General features: G+C 37.3%; 1 non-coding gene across 1 annotated transcript; it reads left to right on the top strand.

Annotated features, from left to right (window-relative positions):
• Window positions 1–23: 23 nt before the first annotated feature.
• On the top strand, window positions 24–97 carry TRNAW-CCA (transfer RNA tryptophan (anticodon CCA)). The gene has a single exon. It is a non-coding gene; the product is annotated as a tRNA-Trp (tRNA).
• The last annotated feature ends 15,280 nt before the right edge of the window (window positions 98–15,377 follow it).

Here is a 15,377-nt window from a genome sequence, read left to right as displayed (position 1 = left end):
AGAAAAGGATTTGATTTTTGAAAGCGCTCTTAGTTCAGTTCGGTAGAACGCGGGTCTCCAAAACCCGATGTCGTAGGTTCAAATCCTACAGAGCGTGATTCCATCTATCTTATGTCGAAGCAGGGCAAAATAACTTAACAAAACAAATTGCAATTCCAATTTGACCTCCTCCAGACCAAGAGGAGGGCAATCAAAAAAGAAATATTACTCAATCAAAGATCCAACTGATCCCCACGTCTGTATTGCAAATACGCAGTCATGAATAATCCCGCTAAAGTAATAGGAATTAGGCCTAAGACGATTCCAAATAGAAAAACTTCAATCATTTCGATTTGTTCGAGGGGATAAAAAAAAGAGGTACAATTTATCCCTAAATAGTAGTCTAAATTATCCACGAATCTCAATGACCAAGAAAAAAAGAATTGGTAATTAGTGCGTAGAATACCAGGAATCCAAAAGAGAGATTTTTTCTTTTCTGCCTTATTCATTCAATTCATTTCAAATAAGACGTATCTTGTTCAAGCCAATAAATAGAGCTAGGGTTAGAGTTAAAGCAGCCAATAGAAAACCGAAATAACTAGTTATAGTAAGCATGAAAGGGTTAAATTCCATTTTTTTTACTACACTACATATGTTGGTAAAGCACTTACCTAAGTTATGGAAAATTCATAATTCATCGGTTATTTTAGATAATACAAAAAAAACAAGATAGAGTGAGATACAGAAGTGTAAAAGAAAATGGATTCATCAGATGGGGCATGAGTCCCTAATTCCGAATCAAGAGATTTGCTGTGTAATCTGTCAATTGAGTAAAGTAAAAATATTAAGAACTAGATCAGCTAACCCCAGTGAAAAATAAAGAATTGAATTTGAAAAAGTTCTTTCTATTTTGGTCTTTTTCAATAGGATGATTTAACCTTCTTTTTGGAGCGAACAGTGGAATATTCCCCTATTCCTTCTTATTTTAATTGATTGTATTCCATATGGAATAAGAGGAGAAGAAAAGCATTCCACGACCCCTCGAGGGTCTCCTAAAAAAAGGAAATCTTTCCTGAATTTACTTTTTTTTAATTCCTTTTTCGAACCCCAATCAAAGTCGATTCGAAGCACTTCTTTTTCCATTACACTATTTCGGAAACCTAAGAACTGGCAAAGTTCCACGCTTGCAGTTTGGTCAAGAAAGTTAGTAAACAAGGCAAGGGTTGATTACGAATCTTGATTCTTCAAAGAATGTTTTCTCTCTTTCATAACAGATTATCTACTATTTGATTTTCTATTTATTAGATATTATATTATGCTAACCAATTAAATTCTTTAAGGGGAAAGGTTGGATTCGAAGGGATAGCTTTCGCATCTACTTCTCTTTGTATTGTGTCAGTATAAGAATATCTTTCCTAAATTCTTTATCCAAACCTGTTGATCATTAACTTAGATTTTCCCAAGATCTTGAGCCCTATTCCGAATTATTCTACTATTCCGAAGCCGGTGAAAATTAAGTAGGACCCTCAAAATTGAGGTTTTCTATTGATGCCTTGAATACCATATAGCTTACCCTATAGACAAGGAACAAAGAAGAGAAAAAAAGAATTCTGTTTCGCTTGGTCTCGAAACAGGATTGCTGTGCCATAGGAAGGATAGCTATACTAATTTGGTATACTCAAAATACACCTTTGGTACAAAATTGACAATCTCACAAGGATGAAATATCAGTAATTTTCTATTTACTGGTTGATCCCATCTTTTACGGAATCAATTCCTTTTTTGAATGTACAAAAATTTGGGGAGCTCAGCATGTCTGGAAGCACGGGAGAACGTTCTTTTGCTGATATTATTACCAGTATTCGATACTGGGTTATTCATAGCATTACTATACCTTCCCTATTCATTGCGGGTTGGTTATTTGTCAGTACGGGTTTAGCTTATGACGTGTTTGGAAGTCCTCGGCCAAACGAGTATTTCACAGAAAGCCGACAAGGAATTCCGTTAATAACCGACCGTTTTGATTCTTTAGAACAACTCGATGAATTTAGTAGATCCTTTTAGGAGGCCCTCAATGACCATAGATCGAACCTATCCTATTTTTACAGTGCGATGGCTGGCTGTTCACGGACTAGCTGTACCTACTGTTTTTTTCTTGGGATCAATATCAGCAATGCAGTTCATCCAACGATAAACCAAATTCCAACTATAGAACTATGACACAATCAAACCCGAATGAACAAAATGTTGAATTGAATCGTACCAGTCTATACTGGGGTTTATTACTCATTTTTGTACTTGCTGTTTTATTTTCCAATTACTTCTTCAATTGAGAGAAAGAAAGAGAGTAGTAAGAATTCTCTTATCCCCATTTGGAAGGATACCATCCTTATAACTATCCATGACTGTTTTTGTCTCTAGCATGACCACTTGATAAAATGTGGAGGAAAGTAGGGGAAATGGCCGATACTACTGGAAGAATTCCTCTTTGGCTGATAGGTACTGTAACCAGTATTGCTGTGATTGGTTTAATAGGTGTTTTCTTTTACGGTTCATATTCTGGATTGGGTTCATCTCTATAGTAATTGGAGGGACCAGGTTGTAAACATGAAAAAATAGGAACTTAGCGGGTCCTTACCCCCTTTTATCTGATTAGAGCGGAAAGGACCCGCGGAATTCTTACTCTTATAACCCGACTTTTTTAATCTATTCCATAACCTACAAACGGGTTTCCTATTTTGATTTGTAAAAATAACAAAGAGAAAGCCTTTGCTCTGATGGTCAGAATCCCTCTATTTATTCGTTTTGTTTGTTAATTTTGTTTGTTAATAATGTTAGTGAAGTAATCCATCAGTTGATTTATAACCCCCTCGCCAATGAAATTAATTCACTTTTATGAAGCGAGGAGAAAGAAAGGATCAATCGAGGATCCAATATTTTATTCCCCGGAGGAAGTCTCTTGTAAATCATTGATTTAATTTAGAGTAATAAACTAATAAAACCTTAATTAAAACTACTCAACTAGCCTAAAAATAAAAAACAGCCTTCAATGGAAGAGTATCCGTTTTTTTTGCAAAATTTCTGTAAGTTCTAAATTGAACTTAATTGAACAAGTCAAGCAATTCTATTTGGTCACAAAAAATTTGTCCCCCGCCATATTTTCTTTCCCTCTTTTTGTCCACTACATCGCCTGAACCTAAGCAAAAGAGGTTCAAGAGACAGACCCAAATAAAGAAGAAATAGTAATCTTTGCCGAATAGGAAGAAAAAAGATTCATATTTCGATACAATACAAGAAGAATCGAGGATTAAGAAGACCAGCAATCCCTCCTAAAAGGATTTGTTCCTTTTATTGTTCTCGCCCTTGCCTTGCATTCTCCTCGTTTTGCATGAGATGATAGAAATAAGGAATTGCAGACAAGACATCTCGCAAACAAAAAATAGTCTAAACAAAAAAAAGATTTCCAAAATGGATCATAGAGAATTCTAGCAATCGCCAATAAATCGCGGCTTTTTACCAACTTGATGGTAAGAAATCCCGGGACCTAGAAATTCATTTCGTACAATTGAACCTTTTCAAACTGTTTCTTTTTGAGAACCAAAAAAACTTGTGCCAAAATAACGGATGCGAAGAAGAACAAAAGGCCTTGAACGCGTAATGGATCCTGAAGCACTATTTCTGCATCCCCCTGACCAAACCCTCCCACATTAGGATTACTTGTTAATGGTTGATCAAGCTTGATCGATTCCCCCTCTAAAACAAGAAGTTCTGGACCGGGAGGTATAAGATCAATCACTTGGCGTCCATCCGATGCATCGACTATGGATATTTCATATCCCCCCTTTTCTTTACGCAGTATTTTTCTTACTACACCTGTTGACGTTGCATTATAGACCGTATTGTTACTCTTGCTACCATCAGGATAGATCTGTCCCCTTCCTCGGTTTCCCCCCACATATATGGGATATTTTAAGAAATGAACGTCTTTCTTCATAGCAGGGTCGGGGGAAAGAATGGGAAAGACGATTTCACTATATTTCTTACCGGGAACAGGGCCTATCACAAGAATATTTTTTTTATTGGGACGATAACTCTGAAAAGAGAGATTTCCTATCTTTTCTTTCAACTCAGGAGAAATACGGTCGGGCGGCGCTAATTCGAATCCCTCGGGCAAAATAAGAACAGCACCCACATTCAACCCTCCCTTTTTCCCATTAGCAAGAACTTGTTTCAGTTGCATATCATAAGGAATTCGAAGAACTGCTTCAAATACAGTATCGGGAAGCACTGCTTGGGGAACTTCAATATCCACAGGCTTATTCGCTAAATGGCAATTGGCACATACAATTCGTCCAGTTGCTTCTCGTGGGTTTTCATAACCTTGCTGCGCAAAAATGGGATATGCATTTGAAATAGATGTCCGAGTTATTACGTATATCATGATCGATACAGAAATCGATCGAGTCATCTGTTCCTTTACCCAAGAAAAAGTATTTCTATTTTCCATGTCCAATCACAGATCCCGGAATTTCTACAATAAATTAGATAGGTAGCTAAGCTAATCTAGTTCCCTATACACGAATCTGTTGTCATTCTACTGCAACAGTTGTACTGGAATGATGAATACCTTGAGCAGGTAGAAATAGAAAAAAAGAATTTTGCTAAAATGGAAAAAGGCTTTCTTTCTAAAGGAAAAAGGATGCTAATTTTGATTAATATCAGGAGATCAAATGAGTTTATGCTTCACTAATTGAATGATAAATGACTACAAGCGAAGGAGATAGGCGGTTTAAACAAAAAAAGACCCAAAATTTCAAACATGTATCTAGAATCACAGGAAAACTACAAACAAAAATAGTGAAAATTAGCTCGTTAGGAACCCATCCAAGATCGTTATAGACCCAACGAATTAGTAGTTCCCAACCGTGGGTGGAGTGAAATCCAACAAAAAAATCAGTAACTAAAAGAATAAAAAAAGCTTTTACTGAGTCATTTAAGTTATAGAAGAATTCCTGAACCCAAGAATTCAAAATAACAAGTTCCTCTTTACCCAGAAAAAAAGAACCACTTAGAATAGCCAAACAGATTATATTTGTCGAGAAATGCAAAATGATATGGAGATGACCCTCATTATCTATTTTGGCCAATTGTATTATTTCCTTGCGTATTCCTATAGGGGGGTTTTGTACATGTGTATTCGGTTTCTCTTTTATCATTTCGTCCAAGATAAAAAGGTCTTCTAATTCCATGAATCTTTCTAGAACTCTTTTCTCTTGAATAGCAGTTAAGAGAGTTTGGGATTGCCTGGTATTCCACCAATTCTTAATCCAAAGTTCCAGACATTTGTTAAAAGAGAAAGAGACTCCCCAAGGCAAAAGTACGATAAATACAAGATATAGGAAAGAAGGCAATGCTTTCTTTTTTTTCATTTTTGATCTGTAAATTGAGTTGTTAATGAATCCGCTTTATTCGCTGACTCTATATGATATTTCTTTTTCTTTGAAGGAAAAATTCTATAACAAGGTTTGAGACCTTGTATCTATTCCTCTTTTTTCTATACTAGTAGAATTTCATTGCATTGAGTTCTTTCTTAGATCTAGATGGAGTGGAATAGAGAAATAGAAAAAAGTCCTTTCGGATGAAAATGGAAGAATATTACGCCATATATCCCACTTGGACAAATTAGAAGCAATTTTCTCTTATCCTCATTTGTTCCTTCCTTTAGATAAATACTCAAAATCCCCTTACAATAATGCAATTTCGAAGGGACCTTTTCCCTCGTGTTGAGAAAACTTTTCTTCTTCCAATTCTTCTTCATTCAATTCATTTCAAAAAATTCAATTGGTACTCAAAATACTTCCATTGGTATGCGCAAGAAATAATCCAATTCGGCAGCTTTTTGTTCAATTTCTCGTGGAGTAAAAAACTTCTCATCAGTACGAGTCAAGGGAATGGCCCCCTGGCCCCGGATTTCCATATAAAGGATACGACGAGGAAAAAGACCTTCTTTAACCTGAATTCTAATTGATTGGATATCCCGCATAAGGAATCGAAGGAAGACGCGACGTTTTATTCCAGGGAATCCCCAACGAAAAATGCACACTACTCCCTCTTTTCTATCGAATCGGTCATAACCACTGCCTACATTCCACAAAATAGTGCACCACAAGTAAGCGCTAATGAATAGGCCTGCGATTCCGTAGAAAGACATCACGACCCCCTGTGGAAAAAAAAGAATTTGTTGAGATGGAAGTACAGATATAATATTCTTACCAAGATAACTGGAAGCCCCAACCGCTAAGAATCCTAGTGAACCTAGAAAAAGAATACAGGCCCAGAAAAAATTACCTCTTTTTCGAGAACCTTTTAGAAGTTCTATCCATATGTGTTCTGATCGCCAATTCATATTAGATATACTAACAGCGGTCGATTGAAATTGAGAGAATAAGCTAAATGATTTTGACTTTACTTTACTTTTTTTGATTCTGAAATCGCCTTCGCCAACTAGATACTCCTGTAAAATAATTGGTTAGATACATTGACTTTCTATTCAAAAAGTATTTGTTGATCCACTTAAAAAACTCGCTATACCCAGTTCCGCATATGCATGCATTTATGCTCGTAGCCTATATCCGCATCCATAATCCCCATCCATAGCGGGTTTGCATTTGTGTGTAGAAAGAGCCACATAACATACCATATTATATTACTTACACTACAAAAGATCCGTATTATGATCCTGTGTGGAAATACATTGAGAAAATTCGGTCCCGTCGGTTCTAGACAATCTTATTTTTCTGCACATAAAGAAATAAAGAAGCCATTGCAATTGCCGGAAATACTAAGCCTACTAAAGGCACGAAAATAGAGGGTAAGTTAAAATCCATCATAGAATAGGTGTCTCCATTCAAATTTACTATTTCTATCTATTCGATTTGATCTATTCAAAAAATATCTTAAGATTCTTATGATATAATTAAGTATATCTATTATAACGAATATTGACTATTGTATTTTTGAGTTTGCAAAAAAAGATTTTTTATAGTATAGAATACCTTTTTTTAGAATACTAAAGTATTCTAAAAAAAAGAATCGAATGGATTATATAAATAATAAGAAAATAGCAAAAAAGGAGAAGCAATTAAAAAGATTTGATTTTTCTTTTCCGATCCTCGCGGCCTTTCTATCCTTCTAATCGAACTTGAAATTGGATTCAAAGTACGACTTAGTCGAATGCACCTATTTCGAATCCAAAATCTTTTTCGTCTACTTCCTTCCACATGCAATACTTATTCAACCACTCTCGGACCCCACAAATCCGCTGTAAGGATTGATACATAGGACTTTTAGTTGATTGATATTGCCGTAAAGTTGAAACTTTTTTAGGCTTTTTTATTAAACTGTAATTTCCTCTCTGCATACGTGCTCTTCTAGAAGCATATACAATAATGCGCGGTAAAGGAGGGAAAATAGCATACTCAATCAAGGGACAAATTCTTTTACCTACTACAGATCTCATACTACCCCTTAGACTTTGTAAGGCCATATACCACCCCCAAAGGGTATGAAAATACCGGATGACCTTAGCTTTTCGACGAATCCTCGTCTCGTGCAGCGAAGTCCTGTTAGTAAGACCCCGCGCAAAAATAGATTATATAAGAATATAATTCCGAATATTCCTCCGGGTGCGTATAGTAGCATTGCGATTCCGAATCTTTTTTCTTTGTGAATAGAAAAAATTCATTGTATCGTTGGGTCGGAGGTTTGCTCCAGAAAAATTCGGAACAAAACGTCTACCGCGTTGAAGCCCATAGCCCCATGGAGTTCCGCGAAAGTATGATTCTTATCATCAGGAGCCTTTTGAACGTCTCTACGATGGGTCCAGATTCTATAGCAGTCCAATCTGAAATGAAAGACTTCTCGCTCTTGATCGGAGTCGTAAACTAAAACTACCTCTTCATCAAGGTTATAGAAAACTTCGTCATCTAGTTCTACCATTTTGAAAATCAATTCTCTTTTCTTACGAGCATTTCGAGTCACTTGTTGACTCACGATTGTGCCTGTTAAAAGTTTCAAAATGTCCTCTTTTTTGAAAGAGAGTCTTAGAAAGGGGTCTAACTTCCAAACTCTGTCTTTTTTCATTCATTCTCCTTTAGTTTTTTTCTCTATCTAGAAGTGGAATAGAATAACCCGGTTAAAGGGTAATGATCATACGTCTGTAATGCATTGTATGTCATTGATTCTTTCCCAATAAATGAAAACTTTTTCTGTAAATACTGCGTATTTGATTCCATTATCATATGATAATACTATATTTGTATTTATTTATTGTATTATACCTTTATATCTTCTAAATATATAGAATAGAGGAATCCCGATTTGTCAAGTCTCATGATCGTATCAAAATCTATTTAAACTCGGCTCAATCTGAAAAAAGATTGAGCCGAGTTTAATTGCAATCAATTAGAAGAAAAAAGAAGAATTACTGCATTTTCGTAACTGATTTTTGATCTTTCTATTTCTCTTCTTTTTTATTTAGACCTTTTTTCTATCTAATTTTATCCACTTAGTCTAGCTATCTAGTTTATCTACCGGCTCGAACTCGAATTTGATCGCTTTCCATATTTCACAAGCTGCGGCTAGTTCAGGACTCCATTTGCAAGCTGATCGGATAATTTCATTACCTTCACGAGCAAGATCGCGCCCTTCGTTACGAGCTTGTACACAGGCTTCTAAAGCCACCCGATTAGCTGCTGCACCAGGTGCATTACCCCAAGGATGTCCTAAAGTTCCTCCACCAAATTGCAATACAGAATCATCTCCAAAGATTTCGGTCAGAGCTGGCATATGCCAAACATGAATACCCCCTGAAGCCACCGGTATAACACCTGGCATGGATACCCAGTCCTGAGTGAAAAAGATACCGCGAGCACGATCTTTTTCAATAAAATCATCGCGCAATAAATCAACAAAACCTAAAGTCATTTCGCGTTCCCCTTCTAACTTACCTACTACTGTACCAGCGTGGATATGATCTCCCCCAGACATACGCAATGCTTTAGCTAATACACGGAAATGCATACCATGATTTTTCTGTCTATCAATAACTGCATGCATTGCTCGGTGAATGTGCAGAAGTAGGCCGTTGTCGCGGCAATAATGAGCCAAACTAGTATTTGCGGTGAATCCCCCGGTTAAGTAGTCATGCATTACAATAGGAACCCCTAATTCCCTCGCAAATACAGCTCTTTTAATCATTTCTTCGCATGTACCTGCAGTCACATTCAAGTAATGCCCCTTAATTTCACCGGTTTCGGCCTGTGATTTATAAATAGCTTCAGCACAAAAGACAAAACGGTCCCTCCAACGCATAAATGGTTGTGAGTTTACGTTTTCATCATCTTTGGTAAAATCAAGTCCACCGCGTAGACACTCATAACATGCTCTACCATAATTTTTTGCAGATAATCCCAATTTTGGTTTAATAGTACATCCCAATAAAGGACGACCGTATTTGTTCAACTTATCCCTTTCAACTTGGATACCATGAGGCGGACCTTGGAAAGTTTTTGAATAAGTAGGGGGAATTCGCAGATCCTCCAGACGTAGAGCGCGTAGGGCTTTCAAACCAAATACGTTACCCACAATGGAAGTAAACATGTTAGTAACAGAACCCTCTTCAAATAGGTCTAATGGATAAGCTACATAAGCGATATATTGATTATCCTCCCCAACAACAGGCTCGATGTGATAGCATCGGCCTTTGTAACGACCAAGACTGGTAAGTCCATCAGTCCAAACAGTTGTCCATGTACCAGTAGAAGATTCGGTAGCTACTGCAGCCCCTGCTTCTTCGGGCGGAACCCCCGGCTGAGGAGTTACTCGGAATGCTGCCAAGATATCAGTGTCCTTGGTTTCGTACTCCGGGGTGTAGTAAGTCAATTTATAATCCTTAACACCAGCTTTAAATCCAACACTTGCTTTAGTTTCTGTTTGTGGTGACATACGTCCCTCCCTACAACTCATGAATTAAGAATTCTCACAACGACAGGGTCTACTCGATATGGATTAGGCGTAAATGAAACCTTTGCAAAAATCTTAAAAAAAAGATATTCAATTAATATCAACTCATTAAAGAAAATGGGGGGCATGCTTAAGTTAATGAATATGTTTCATTCATATAATATGTTTCATTCATATATAATGGGTACACCCTGTGTACATTCTATGCTATAGGAATTCTACTATAGGAATTCGATAAGAATTGAGTTGTTGTTATGGTAAGTTAACATGCTTCGTTATTAAACCATGGATTTGATTCACCAAATCCATCTTTATTGTATACTCTTTAATAGATATAGCGCAACCCCAAATCAACTTCTAATCCTTATTAAGTTCTTAATAGACCCCCTTTTCTTATTTTGAGTGGAAATACCTAAATACTACGAAAATTCTCTGTTGACAGCAATCTATGCTTCACAGTAGTATATATTTTGTATATCGAAGTCCTAGATAAGAAAGTAGAGTAGGCACAAATCGTTTACAAAAGGCAAAATGTATATGAAAAAAAGATTGATTGAACTTTCCGACGGACTCATTCCATGAGTAAACGATTGAATGGGATTCGTTTGGGCAACGAAATCAAGTGCTGGTCCCCTTTTCTCTCTTATTGAATTAACTAATTCATTTCCTTTTGACTTTTGGATTTTTGGATATTTTTTTGGTGTTGATTTGGCATTATTCAACAAGAAAAAAAATCAAAATTTCGATAAATTCCTTTTTTTTGAAAATTATGTGATAATTATGAGAACCAATCCTACTACTTCTCGTCCCGGGGTTTCTACAATTGAAGAAAAAAGTACAGGGCGTATCGATCAAATTATTGGACCCGTGCTGGATGTCACTTTTCCCCCGGGCAAGTTACCTTATATTTATAATGCTTTGGTAGTCAAGAGTCGAGACACTGACGGTAAGCAAATTAATGTAACTTGTGAGGTACAACAATTATTAGGAAATAATCGAGTTAGAGCTGTAGCTATGAGTGCTACAGATGGGTTGATGAGAGGAATGGAAGTGATTGACACGGGAGCTCCTCTCAGTGTTCCTGTCGGTGGAGCTACTCTTGGACGAATTTTCAACGTTCTTGGGGAGCCTGTTGACAATTTGGGTCCTGTAGATACTAGTGCAACATTCCCTATTCATAGATCCGCGCCCGCCTTTATCGAGTTAGATACGAAATTATCCATCTTTGAAACTGGTAGTAAGGTGGTCGATCTTTTAGCTCCTTATCGGCGTGGAGGAAAAATCGGACTATTTGGGGGAGCTAGAGTAGGTAAAACAGTACTCATCATGGAATTAATCAACAATATTGCTAAAGCTCACGGGGGCGTATCCGTATTTGGCGGAGTAGGGGAACGGACTCGTGAAGGAAATGATCTTTATATGGAAATGAAGGAATCTGGAGTAATTAATGAAAAAAATCTTGAGGAATCAAAGGTAGCTCTAGTCTATGGCCAAATGAATGAACCGCCAGGAGCTCGTATGAGAGTTGGTTTGACTGCCCTAACTATGGCAGAATAATTCCGAGATGTTAATAAGCAAGACGTGCTTCTATTCATCGATAATATTTTTCGTTTTGTTCAAGCAGGATCGGAGGTATCTGCCTTATTAGGGAGAATGCCCTCTGCAGTGGGTTATCAACCTACTCTTAGTACAGAAATGGGTTCTTTGCAAGAAAGAATTACTTCTACTAAAAAGGGATCTATAAGTTCGATCCAAGCGGTTTATGTACCTGCGGACGATTTGACCGACCCTGCTCCTGCTACAACATTTGCACATTTGGATGCTACTACCGTACTTTCCAGAGGATTAGCTTCCAAAGGGATTTATCCTGCAGTAGATCCTTTAGATTCAACCTCAACTATGTTACAACCTCGGATCGTTGGCAACGAACATTATGAAACTGCGCAAAGAGCTAAGCAAACTTTACAACGTTACAAAGAACTTCAGGACATTATCGCAATTCTTGGGTTGGATGAATTATCGGAGGAGGATCGTTTAACTGTAGCAAGAGCACGAAAAATTGAGCGCTTCTTATCACAACCGTTTTTTGTGGCAGAAGTTTTTACCGGTTCTCCGGGAAAGTATGTTGGTCTTGCAGAAACTATTAGGGGATTTCAACTAATCCTTTCTGGAGAATTAGATGGCCTACCCGAACAGGCTTTTTATTTGGTGGGTAACATCGATGAAGCTAGCACGAAAGCTATAAACTTAGAAGAGGAGAACAAATTGAAGAAATGAAATTAAATCTTTATGTACTGACTCCTAAGCGAATTATTTGGGATTGTGAAGTGAAAGAAATCATTTTATCTACTAATAGTGGCCAAATTGGCGTATTACCAAACCACGCCCCCATTAACACAGCTGTAGATATGGGTCCCTTGAGAATACGCCTCCTCAACGATCAATGGTTAACGGCGGTTCTGTGGAGCGGTTTTGCCAGAATAGTTAATAATGAGATCATCATTTTAGAAAATGATGCGGAACTGGGTAGTGACATTGATCCGGAAGAAGCTCAACAGGCACTTGAAATAGCCGAAGCTAACGTGAGTAGAGCTGAGGGTACGAAAGAATTGGTTGAAGCGAAGGTAGCTCTCAGACGAGCTAGGATACGAGTCGAGGCTGTTAATTGGATTCCCCCATCTAATTGAAGACAACCCAACGGTTTAGTTGATACAAAGAAAAAGGGAAGAGGGGTAGAAAAAATTATTAGATAGCGAAGCGAAGTAGGGCCAATGCTATCTAGTAATTTTTCTACCTACCTACCTACTATTGGATTTGAACCAATGACTCCCGCCGTATGAAAGCAATACTCTAACCACTGAGTTAAGTAGGCAATTTATCACCACAAAGGAAGACCCTTTACTTCGATCGATTATAGATCGAATCCTTTTTATAAGCAAATACCGCTTCGTTATTGGTATGTTATTATAGTAAACAGATCAAAGGATATCCTCTACTATTAGAGAATATTCATCTTGACAAGAAATTCTCTATATATTAAGATATCTCTGACAAGGGCTATAGCTCAGTTCGGTAGAGCAACTCGTTTACACGTGCGCCAATGCTTTTCAAGGGAGCTTATTATGCAATGAACATAGTGGATCTTCTTGCAAAATCAATGTCTTACTTCATGGATTCGAGAGAATAGGAGAACAGTCGCCTGACAAATAGTTGGTTCAGTCCGATTCAGGTACCAATCCAGGTGCCTAAACAAATAGAACCTTTATTGATTTGCTAGTTGATAAGGTAAATATCCAGCCCACTAAATGCTAGGCTTAATGAGGATAAGGGCCTCCAAAAAAATTCTTTTCATTCTATGAACTTTAAGGTGTATGAAGTCTCATAGTCAACTCTTGTAACGGAACGATAGAGACTCTATTTCACTTAGGTTGATTTAATTTAGGCCGGAGGCAGACCTAAGTCAAGGTAATCCTCCTTTGAAACACTTTGGTATTGCTCTTAGATAGATCATAATACAAATAATCAATCAGAGCGCAGGGAGCCATCTCATTATCTTTCCGTAAAGAAAAACTATGGTGGACTAACTGATCTTTCTATCAGTTGATAAAAGAGCCCAATGCAAAAAAATGCATGTTGGGTCTTTGAAACAGTTCGAATCATTTCGATAATAATCCGTTTGATCTGTTTTACCGAGAAGGTCTACGGTTCGATTCCGTATAGCCCTAATATGTCCTTTTTTAGATTTTAGGAGAGATATCCTACGTTTCCTTTAGTATAGTTTTCATTTCCCTATTAGTACTTGTTTATAGACTGGACAGGCGCCTGCGCCATAAAATAGAGAGAAAAGGATTACCAGAGGCTCATTCATCGAAAATTATAGAGACAGGAAAAGAAAAATGAATTTCTATCAAATCAACTGCAAGATGTTCTCCATCTTGCAAATTCCTACTTTGTTTGAAGTATATTACTTTGCTTATCTATATCTATAGATTACCTAAATCTAAATCAATCTACGTTCTGAAATAGAGTTCTTTATTTTTATAGAATTACTCCTCATTAGGCTGCATACATTAGTCATCCTATCTTAATTAGGCTCTAATTCGTAGTATTTTCGTTTTTATTCCTTTTTCTAGAGATTCTAGAGAAAATGAGACAAAGTGAAGCGAGAGAGTTTTGTTTCTATAAGAATTATGTCTCCACCATACCTAAATAGAAAGGAAATCAAAAAGAAAGGGAGTCGGGATTCCATTGGATGAATCTTTAAAGAAGACGTGGCAAAGAGGAAACAAAGGCTAAACTAAGCCCTTTGGTTTGAGAAAAACCGATCCTTGTTTCACCGAGGAAAAGAGAGAAATTCTGTATAAATTGACAATGCTGACTTGAATTGACTAATTCAGTTCCGCCTATTCCACATTAATGGGAGTACATTTATGTTTCTGCTTCACGAATATGATATTTTTTGGGCATTTCTAATAATAGCAAGCCTTATTCCTATTTTAGCATTTTGGATTTCAGCACTTTTAGCTCCGGTTCGTGAAGGACCAGAGAAGCTTTCTAGTTATGAATCGGGTATAGAACCCATGGGGGGGGGCTTGGTTACAATTCCGAATACGCTATTACATGTTTGCGCTAGTTTTTGTTGTTTTTGATGTGGAAACGGTCTTTCTCTACCCTTGGGCAATGAGTTTCGACGTATTGGGTATATCCGTTTTTATCGAAGCTTTCATTTTCGTGCTTATCCTAGTTGTTGGTTTAGTTTATGCATGGCGAAAAGGAGCCTTGGAATGGTCTTAACTGAATATTCAGACAAAAAAAAAAGAAGGAAAAGATTCCATTAAGACAGTTATGAGTTTGATTGAGTTTCCCCTACTTGACCAAACAAGTTCCAATTCCGTTATTTCAACTACACTAAAAGATCTTTCGAATTGGTCAAGACTCTCTAGTTTATGGCCCCTTCTATATGGTACCAGTTGTTGTTTCATTGAATTTGCTTCATTAATAGGCTCACGATTCGACTTTGATCGTTATGGATTGGTACCAAGATCAAGTCCTAGGCAAGCGGACCTAATTTTAACAGCCGGTACAGTAACAATGAAAATGGCTCCCTCTTTAGTGAGATTATATGAGCAAATGCCTGTACCAAAATACGTCATTGCTATGGGAGCTTGTACTATTACTGGTGGAATGTTCAGTACGGATTCCTATAGTACTGTTCGGAGAGTTGATAAGTTAATTCTTGTGGACGTCTACTTGCCGGGTTGCCCACCTAAACCAGAGGCTGTTATAGATGCCCTAACAAAACTTCGTAAGAAGATATCGCGAGAAATAGTTGAGGATCGAACTCTATCTCAAAAGAAAAATCGATGTTTTACTAC

Source organism: Oryza sativa, chromosome 10 (assembly GCF_034140825.1).
Source record: "Oryza sativa Japonica Group chromosome 10, ASM3414082v1".
In the NCBI taxonomy this organism is placed as follows: domain Eukaryota; kingdom Viridiplantae; phylum Streptophyta; class Magnoliopsida; order Poales; family Poaceae; genus Oryza; species Oryza sativa.
Note: the sequence above shows the minus strand (reverse complement) of the source record. Positions and strands in the feature narration are given on the sequence as shown.